This window comes from Eriocheir sinensis, chromosome 54, assembly GCF_024679095.1.
Source record: "Eriocheir sinensis breed Jianghai 21 chromosome 54, ASM2467909v1, whole genome shotgun sequence".
Taxonomy (NCBI): Eukaryota; Metazoa; Arthropoda; class Malacostraca; order Decapoda; family Varunidae; genus Eriocheir; species Eriocheir sinensis.
The window spans coordinates 9,309,230-9,319,367 of NC_066562.1; positions in this window are offsets into that span (position 1 = coordinate 9,309,230).

Consider the following 10,138-nt stretch of genomic DNA (forward strand, 5'->3'; position numbering starts at 1 on the left):
TAGATAGAGATAGAGAGGTAGATAGATAGATAGATAGATAGGAGAGCTATATACAGAATGACTATTTGCACTCAGTTTGCGCTTTGTTTTTTTTAATATTTTTAGTTAAGAGTTTTGTTGATATTCCATGAGACAAATTAATGTACGAGATAAACAGGAGGAGGAGGAGGAGAAGGAGAAAGAAATGTATAAAAAATCACAGTTGCCTTTTTTGTTTGGGTTTTCGTATCGGTTTATAGGAATACGACTGACGGAGGTTTAAGTGATCCTAAAACAAGACATGGAGAATTTTGCAATGAGAACCAGACTTGAAAATTATATAAAAAAAAAAGTCATGAGGGAATGGATACCAGAAAATTACTTACAACAAAAAACTGATTCACGCTATTGTTTTCGTTTATACAAGTGTTGATGGTTTTCTATTGTTTTATCATCGGGTTTTATAGTTTTTGTAGAGGTTTTCGTGTTAATTTAATGTGTTTGAGGTTTGGTTTAGTCACTCCTTAGAATTCATTACTCGATCTCATGACCAAATGCGTCGACCACATCCACCTCCTGGCCGAACTGGTTGGTGAGGTGATCTCTCCGTTGAGGTCGAGGCGCTGAGGGAGGGAGAGAAAGGGCAGGTTAGGGATAAGACGGAGGTAACAGTGTTCTTATCTAACCTTAAAATCACTGTAACACTGTCCTATCTCATCATAAAATCTCTGTAACATCTTAACATCCCTAGTGACTGCCCCAACAAGCGTAACCCAAGCCTTATGCCTTAACTCACCCTAACAGCTCTACAGTAACTGCCCCAACATGAGTAACCTAAGCCTTATACCCTTAACTCATCATAACAACGTTCTCCTCACCCCAACAGCCCTGGTATCTCTGCCCCAACAAGTTAACTCACCTGACAGCCCTTGTAACTCCGCCTAACATGGAAGTAACCCAAGCCTTATCCCAGTAACTAAGGAGAAGGCCTAATTCTCTCTAACAGCCCTGTACTTATCCCAACAATAGTTACCCAAGTCTTATGCCTTAACTCATCAGAAGAACGTCCTAACTCACAACAGCCCTGTACTCATCCCAACAAGAGTTACCCAAGCCTTATGCCCTTAGCTCATCAGAAGAACGCCTAATTCACTCTAACAGCCCTGTACTCATTCCAAACAAGAGTGACTTACCACCAGCACGTTGAACACTGTTAGCGACGGCCAAGGCTCTCTGGATGACGAAGGGGTTGGGGGGGAGGGCGAGGGGGTTCTTGGCGCCCATGCCGTACACCTTAGGCCCGTAGTCGACGAAGCCAGGGTTAGCTGCTGCTCCTCCCGCCGCCGCGCCGGGCTGCCCGACGCCCACGCCTGCTGCTGCTCCCGGGGCTCCGGCGCCGAAGCTGGCTGACACTGGTGCTGAGACCTGGAGCGCTGATGCGGCGGCCACGGTGACAAGAAGGATTGCCTGAGGAAGGAGGAGGAGGAGGAGGAGCGTAGAAGAGATCAAGTAGAAGTAGAAGGTGAAAAAGAAAAAAGTAGAGGGTAGAAGTAGTAGTAGAAGAAGAAGAAGAAGAAGAAGAAGAAGAAGAAGAAGAGAAGTAAAGAAGAAGAGAAGAAGTAGAAGAAGAAGAAGAAGAAGAAGAAGAAAAGAAAAAAAGTAAAGTAAAGAAAAAGAAGAAGAAGAAGAAGAAGAAGAAGAAGAAGAAGAAGAACAGTTGCTTAAAAAAAAGCTAAGTAAACATGTCCACTGTATGAATCTGCCTTACTGTACCACCACCACCAACAACAACAACAACAACAGCAGCAGCAACAATCTGGATCAGCAGGTGACCTTACTGGCACGCGTGAGTACATGTTCACTTCTATTGTTCCTCGTTACCAACCCTTGGTGAAGGTGATCAGAAGGAGGAGGAGGAGGACTACATGTAGCAAGCCGTAGAAAAAAAAGTAGGTATAGGAAGAGGAAGAAAAAAGGAAGAGAAGAGAAGAAAAAAATAGGTACTGGAAGAGATTGAAAAAAAACAACCTCAAATCGTAGAAAATTGAACTACAGAAGGGAGAGCATTAAGAGGAGGAGAAGCAGGAAGAAGAGAAGGAAGAGGAGGAGGAGGAGGAGGAAAAGGAGGGGAAAAACAGGAAGAGGAACAGAAATGAATGACCCAGAACTAGAATTATGAGGTCAACCACTAACCACTACCACCTCTAACCATTACTACCTCTAACCACTACCACCTCTAACTTCTGCTACCACTACCACTAACCTCAACTTCACCATCATTCAATATTAACACCTCTAATCAATTCCCAGACCACTATCCTTACCCTGCAATGAGAAAACAAAAGTGGAGCTGAGAAGTAAGGAACACAGCATCTTACACCCCTTCACATCACTGGCTGAGACACGGAGATTAGCACCGAGGCCACGAGTAGCTTAGTCTATACCCCGAACTTAACCTTTCCCTTACTATCCTAGCTTAAAACCCGTGTGAAGTCTTATATTCACCTCCCTAGCAAAGGATTAAACTCATGAGATCGAAACCCTTTAACAGTATTCGTGTCCTGTCTTATAGTCGCACTGAATCGCAAAGAAAAGGGATCAAGGACTTTGGGAATATCCGGACATTTCAATCTGTCGTTTTTGTCAGGGTAAAAAGGGACATGATCAAAGTGTTAGTTAGCCCCTCGCTGTCCACACCTGGCCTTCACACCTTCTTGCACTGATTAGTAACGGAAAGGTGAAAGCGGTGGACTGTCACACGCAAAACGGTTAAATTCTTGAGCATTATTTGTACTCGGCAGAAACGACAAGGCAGGAATACAGAGAAAGGAAAGAGGGGAGGAGAGAGTGGAAAAAGGGAAGGAGAGGAGAGAGATAGAAAGTTAGAGGTAGAGAGAAGGAAAAGGGGGAGGAAAGAGAAGGTAGAGGGGATGAGAGAGAAGAAGGAGAGGATGAGAGAGAGGAAAGAGGAGAGGAAAAAGAAGGAAAGAAGGCAGAAGAGAGAGAAGGAAAGATAGTGAGGTAGAGGAGAGAGTGAGAGAAAGAGGGGGAGGAGGGATAGAGAGAGAAACAAAGATGATGGCTTACATAGATTTACATAGAAAATAAGACCACACAGACCCCGTTGCTGGTAAGGTGCCTGATCATAACCTGTTCTATCCTATCACCAGACAAAGCAAGCTATATGAGGGAGCCGAAACCATCACAAAGTTCATCCTTCAAGCGAGAGTACATGGTAAGCGAAAGAACTTAGATGAATACCTCCCGCAATGACTCACTTGGACCGTAAAAAGAGAGAGGCTGTGAATGAATGAACGAACTGTGAATCTCCATTGTCTTACGAGGATGAGTAAAAGAAATGCCAACAAAACTACGCTGTCCTTCATAACCTAACGGAGTGGGACATGGGCTTACAATGGGATACTTTTTCTCTCGCGTTATTCTTGTTAAATTCTTTATGACGAAATACCAACAAAACTACACTCTTCTATAACCTAACGGAGTGGGACACGGGCAAACAATGGGATACTTTTTTTCGTGCGTCATTGTTATCAAATTTTTTTACGACGACACGAAAGTTACACGAAAGTTTCATCTCGCGAACACGAACCATTGTATTACGAGGATGAGTGAAAGAAATATCAGCAAAACTAGTCTTTCATAACCTAACTGAGTGGGACATGGGCTAACAATGTGATTCTTTTTCTCTCTCTCTCTCTCTTGCGTCATTGTTGTCTTATTCTTTACGACGACACGAAAGTTACACGAAAGTTAGTGGAAATAAGAGAACGGGGTGAATCTTCTTTTGCTACGAATATAAATGAAAAAGTTGGAATAGTTAAGTGATTGTAATATCGATGAATACAGATATGAAGAAAGCAATCCTCGCCCGTTTTCTCTCTTTATTTTTCTTTCTTTCTTTATCTCACGTACACGAAAGTTAGTGGAAATAAGAGAACGGGGTGAATCTTCTACTGCCACGAATATGAAAGAAGTTGGAAAAATTAAGTGTTTGTGATATCGATAAATGCAGATATGAAGAACGCAATCATCGTTTATTTTCTTTGTTATCCTTATTTAGTGAAGAATGGAAGGCGGTGAATCTCAACACGAATACGAAAGAAAAAAAATGAGTAGTGAAAATTGAAAGTTCATGATATCAATGGAAAATGGAGAAGGCATTACCGCCTGTGTTCTCCTTCATCGTCATCCTTTTGTTTTTTTTTCATCACCGGGACACGATTCACTTAGACATTGGTTCTCTTTCAGCCTCAGACGATAATAGGTGCCCAAAGGAAGGGGTTCAAGCCACACTAATCCACTTGCTGATTGATCCACTACAGAAAAAGTCACTGGAGAAGAAGGGAAGGAAAACGGGAAGTGGATGCCGACAACAGGTGCCCCAATGAAGGTATTTTAGCCACTCTTATCCACTTGCTGATTGATCCACCACAGAAAAGTCACTGAAGAAGAAGGAAAGGAAAACGAAGTGGAAGGCATCTGAGCCACACTGATCCACCGCCAAAGAGATGAACGAAAACGAAGTGGATGTCGCCAAGAGGTGCCCCAAGGAAGGTATTTGAGCCGCCCTTATCCACTTTCTGATTGATCCACCACAGAAAAGGGCACTGGAGGAGAAGAAGAAGGAAAGGAAAGCGAAGTGGAAGGCATCTGAGCCACACTGATCCACCGCCAAAGGAAGGACGAAACGAAGTGGAGGGAGTCTGAGCGCTCTTATCCACTGCCTGTCTGATCCACTTCCACCACAAAAAAGTCACTGGAGAAGAAGAAGAAAGAGGAGAACGGGAAGTGGATGCCGCCAAGAGGTACCCCAAGGAAGGCATTTGAGCCACTCTTAATCCACTCACTGCCTGTCTGATCCACTTCCTGACCGTTCCTATACACTCTCACTTGCTCTCCTGCTCTCCACCGAGAGACTTCATGGCGGTGGTGTTGCTGGAGGTGGAGAGACGAGGTGGAGTCGAGGGGGTGCTGCTGCCACAACCACTTTGGCTGACCTGTACCGCCTCTGCCCGCGTCGCCCCTTTTATACTGCTCCAGATGGTGACGTCACGCCCCGCCACGCCGCGTCACTTGGCCCGTGGCATTGCGATCTCGACCTAGTGCGCCGACTACCGCCCCGGTCTACCTGACGGGAATGGAAACACGAGACTATTTTTTTCTCCCTACGCTAATAAGACCCTAAAAAAAAAAAGGACGGAGTAGGAAATAAAAAATGATTGAGTATATAAGGATAGGGATGACGGGAATGGAAACACGAGACTATTTTTTTCTCCCTACGCTAATAAGACCCTAAAAAAAAAAGGACGGAGTAGGAAATAAAAAATGATTGAGTATATAAGGATAAGGATGACGGGAATGTAAACACCAGACAATTTTTTTCTCCTTACGTAAAAGAGAACCTAAAAAAAATGGCTTTGAATAGGAAATAAAAAATGATCGAGCATATTAGGATAAGGATGACGGGAATGTTAACAGGAGACAATTTTTTTCTCCTTACGCAAAAGAGAACCTAAAAAAAAAAATGCCTTGGAGTAGGATAAAAAATGTTCGACTATACAATATTGGATAAGGATGAAGGTATTTTAGTAGCGTTGATAATAGTGTGCTAGCAGACAGCTGTTAGTGATGTTTTTTTTCTTCATGCAAATATGAGACTTGGATAATATGACGAATTAGCAAAAAAGGAAAGGTGTTCAAGTTTTTTTTTTTTTTTTTCCCCACGTAAATGTTAATGCTGTTCCTGATAATGCAAATATGATGATAATTAAAAACAAGAAGAAGAAGAAGGAAAATAAAATAGAAGAAGAAGAAGGAAAGAAAATAGAAGAAGGAAAGAAAATAGAAGAAGAAGAACTGTTAATAAAGGAGGAAGGGAAAAGAAGATAATGAATAAAAGACAAAAGAAAAAAAAATCGAAGCCGTAATGAAGAAAAAAACGAAAAAGAAGATAATGACCAAGAGGAGAAGATGACTAAGAGGAGATGATGACAAAGAGATAATGATGACAAAGAGATGATGACCAAGAGGAGATGACCAAGAGATGATACCCAAGAGGAAATGACCAAGAGGAGATGATGACCAAGAGGAAATGATGACCAAGAGGAAATGATGACCAAGAGGAGATGATGACCAAGAGGATGATGATGACCAGGAGATGATGACCAAGAGGAGATGACCAAGAGGAAATGCTGACAAAGAGGAGATGATGACCAGAGGAAATGATGACAAAGAAGAGATAATGACAGAGATGATGACAGGAAATGATGACCAAGAGATAATGATGACAAAGAGATGATGACCAAGAGGAGATGATGGCAATAGGAGATGACTAAGAGGATGACGACTAGGAATACTAACAATGAAATATTTTCGACACAAAAAAAAAAACCCACATTGGAGAGGAGAAAAATAGACCGCCAAGGATTTCTTTCGCCATCTTTAATATATTTTTTCGAACCTTATATGAATGCTAATAAGGACGTTTTTATAGGCACACACACAAAAAAAACTAATTTTAAGGACGTTTTTTTATAGGCACAAAAAAGCATAATGAGGACGTTTTATCATAGGCGCAAAAAAACAACAACATAATATAGACGTTTTTTCATAGGCCCCAAACAACAATAAAGACGTTTTTTTATAGGCACAAAAAAACATAATATAGGCGTTTTTTTATAGGCGCAAAAAACATAATATAGGCGTTTTTTTTATAGGCGCAAAAAACTTAAGGACGTGTTTTTTTTGATAGGCAGAAAAAAACTAATAAGAATGTTTGTTTTTCATAGGCCCAAGCAACATATTATCAGTGCTTGAAGAAATAAACAAACTATCGTATGTACTCAAAAAAAAAAAAAGGATGAGTGCCTGAAAAATAAACTATCCTATGTGCTTGAAGAAACCCCTCATGTGATTCAAAAAAAGAAAAGAAAAACACGTGCTTGGAAAAACCTTATGTGCTTGGAAAAAAAACTCATGTGCTTGAAAAAAAAAGAAAACTCATGTGCTTGGGGAAAAAAAGAAAACTCACATGTGCTTGGGGAAAAAAAGAAAACACATGTGCTTGGAATAAAAAAGAAAACTCACATGTGCTTGGAATAAAAAAGAAAACTCACATGTGCTTGGAAAAAAAAGGAAAATCACATATGCTTGGAAAAAAAGGAAAACTCACATGTGCTTGGAAAAAAAGGAAAATCACATATGCTTGGAAAAAAAGGAAAATCACATGTGCTTGGAAAAAAAAGGAAAATCACATGTGCTTGGAAAAAAATATGTGCTTGAAAAAGAACTATCCTAAGTGGTTGAAAAAAAAAAAAACTTTAATCTGTGCTTGAAAAAAACAACAACAAAATAATCAGGGCCACAAGTTATCTCAAGGTTTCTCTTCCTCGTCCGAACCCAAACTTATCGACATTTTTATTTATTTATTTTTTTTTTTTTGGCAAGATATTTGACTTCCTTCCTGAACAGCTTTAAACTTATTGACTCACAGGTTGAGAAAGGGAAAGTAAATCGGAGTAAAGTATAACAAAACTATCCTATGTGCTTAAAAAAAAAAAAACTACCTATGTGCTTGAGAAAAAAAAAATAACGTGCTTGAAAAAGAAAGAAAACTCGTATGTGCTTAGAAAAAAAAACAACTGTATCCAATGTGCTTAAAAAATACTCTGTGCTTGAAGAAAAAAACATCATAATAATCAGGGCAAAAAGTTATCTCTCAAGGTTTCTCTTCCTCGTCCAAACTCAACCTTATCGATACTTTTTTTTTAAGACTCAGATATTTGACTTGCTTCCTGATCAGCTTTGAACTCATTGACTCACGTGTTAAGAAAAAGAAAGTGTATGGGAGTAAAGTATAACAAAATAAAAGTAAATGAGGCAGTTTTTATAATCACCCGAAGACTTTAATGCTAATATCTTTTCATTATTTTATTTATTCGTCATTATTTCATTACTCTTTTTATCATCATTTATCATCATCGTTGACAGACTATATTAACGTGTGTAGTAAGGCCCTGAAGACCAAAAGTACACGCCCCCAAAAATAATAATATACGAAAAGTTTGTGAATATAGGCCTATGGTGGTGGTGATGGTGCTGGTGCTGGGGGGTAAAACAGTAAATATAACAGACTACGAATTAAAAGAGCTAAGAGAAAAAAAAAGAAGGTCTCTTATTATCACAAATGGCCAGTTTTTTCACGCTGTTTTTTTTTTTTTTTTATATATATGGTAGGCATCTAGATTTCCGTATATAGAATGTCAGAGAGAGAGAGAGAGAGAGAGAGAGAGAGACTACCCTTTCTTTTCTTTCCTTTCCTTCCATTACTTTCCTTCCTTCCTTTTCTGTCCCTTCCTTCCTTCCTTCCTTTCCATCCCTTCCTTCCTTCTTCCATTCCTTCCTTCCTTCTTTTCCTTCCCTTCCCTCTTCCATCCATCCCTTCCTTCCTTCCTTCCTTTCCCTTCCTTTTCTGTCCCTTTTCTCTCCCTCTCTTCACTCCACTCCTCCCTTCCCATCCTTCCTTCCCTTCCCTTCCCTTCCTTCCTTCCTTCTCTTCTCTCTCCTCCCCTTCCTGCCCTTTCTCCTCCTCGCCTCCTTCTCCCTATTCTCTCCCTCATTTCCCTTTCAATCCTTTTCCCTTCCTCTCCCTTTTCTTCATCACCCTCTTAAATTATCTTCTTATCGGTAACATTTCTCTTTTTTTTTGATAGTTCGAGTATAGGCCAACACGATTTCCGCAGACCGTCGGGAGGAGGAAGAAAAAAAAAAGAAAAAAAAAGCTCCTTGCCCTTCCCTTATACCCCATTAAACCCCTCCTCTTCCCTCCCCCTCCACCCCTACCTTTAGCTTAGCTCACCTGTCTTGCTTAATCAACACTCGCTTACCGTGTGTGTGTGTGTGTTTGTGAGTGTGTGTGTGTGTGTGTGTGTGTGGGTGTGTGTGTGGGTTGGTCTGTTTTTTTTAGTTTTTTTTGTTAGGTGTGTGTTATTTTGTGTTTGTTTGGTGTGTGTGTGTGTGTGTGTGTGTGTGTGTGTGTGTGTGTGTGTGTGTGTGTGGGCGTGTGACCTTTCTCCGTTCCCTTAGTCACATTTCGAGGAACTTTTCTTGTATGTGTGTGTGTGTGTGTGTGTGTGTGTGTGTGTGTGTGTGTGTGTGTGTGTGTGTATGTGTCTGTCTATCTATCTATCTATATCTATCTGTCTGTGCCTCACATCTCTATCTAAAGAACTAGCGATATTCTTTGTATATATCAGTCTCTCTCTCTCTCTCTCTATCTATCTATCTATCTGTCTATCTATATCTCTTTTCGTCGTATTTCCTTCCTTTTCACATTTTTATTTATCTTTATTTATCTTTATTTTATTGTCTTAGTTTTGCATCGAGCCTCCTCCTCCTCCTCCTCGACCTTTACACTACCAATTGCATCTTTTATATTTATTTTTTCTTGAGATTGATATATTGGAGGAGGAGGAGGAGGTGTAGGTGTAGGATGTGGAGGAGGATGAGGAAGAAAAAGACAAGACTAACAATATGTTTCTGAACGCATATATCTCTTGTCCTCCTCCTCCTCCTCCTCCTCCTCCTCCTCCTGGACTCATATCGCTCCCTGCGCCACAAAAAGGTCAGTGGCGGCCAAAGGGGAAGGTCAGGACTACAAGAGACCCTAGCTGGGTCACATGGTGGTGATGGTGGTGGAGATGGTTGAGGTGGTGGTGGTGATGGTGGTGGTGGTGGTAGTTATGTGGTAGTGGTGGTGGGGGGAATGTGGTCCTCTCTCTCTCTCTCTCTCTCTCTCTCTCTCTCTCTCTCTCTCTCTCTCTCTCTCTCTCTCTCTCTCTCTCTCTCTCTCTCTCTCTCCTCTCTCTCTCTCTCTCTCTCTCTCTCTCTCTCTCTCTCTCTCTCTCTCTCTCTCTCTCTCTCTCTCTCTCTCTCTCTCTCTCTCTCTCTCTCTCTCTCCATCATCAATACTTTGTCAATATTAGTCTCGTATATATATGATTATTTTTTTTCTTTTATTTATTTCTTTATTTTTTTCTTTTTCCTAATTCGTCAAAAGCTTTCTATTTTATTTTCTAAGGTCAAGTTGTTTTTGTTTATCTGATCAGCTCTTACTTTTACACACATATACTTATTATCG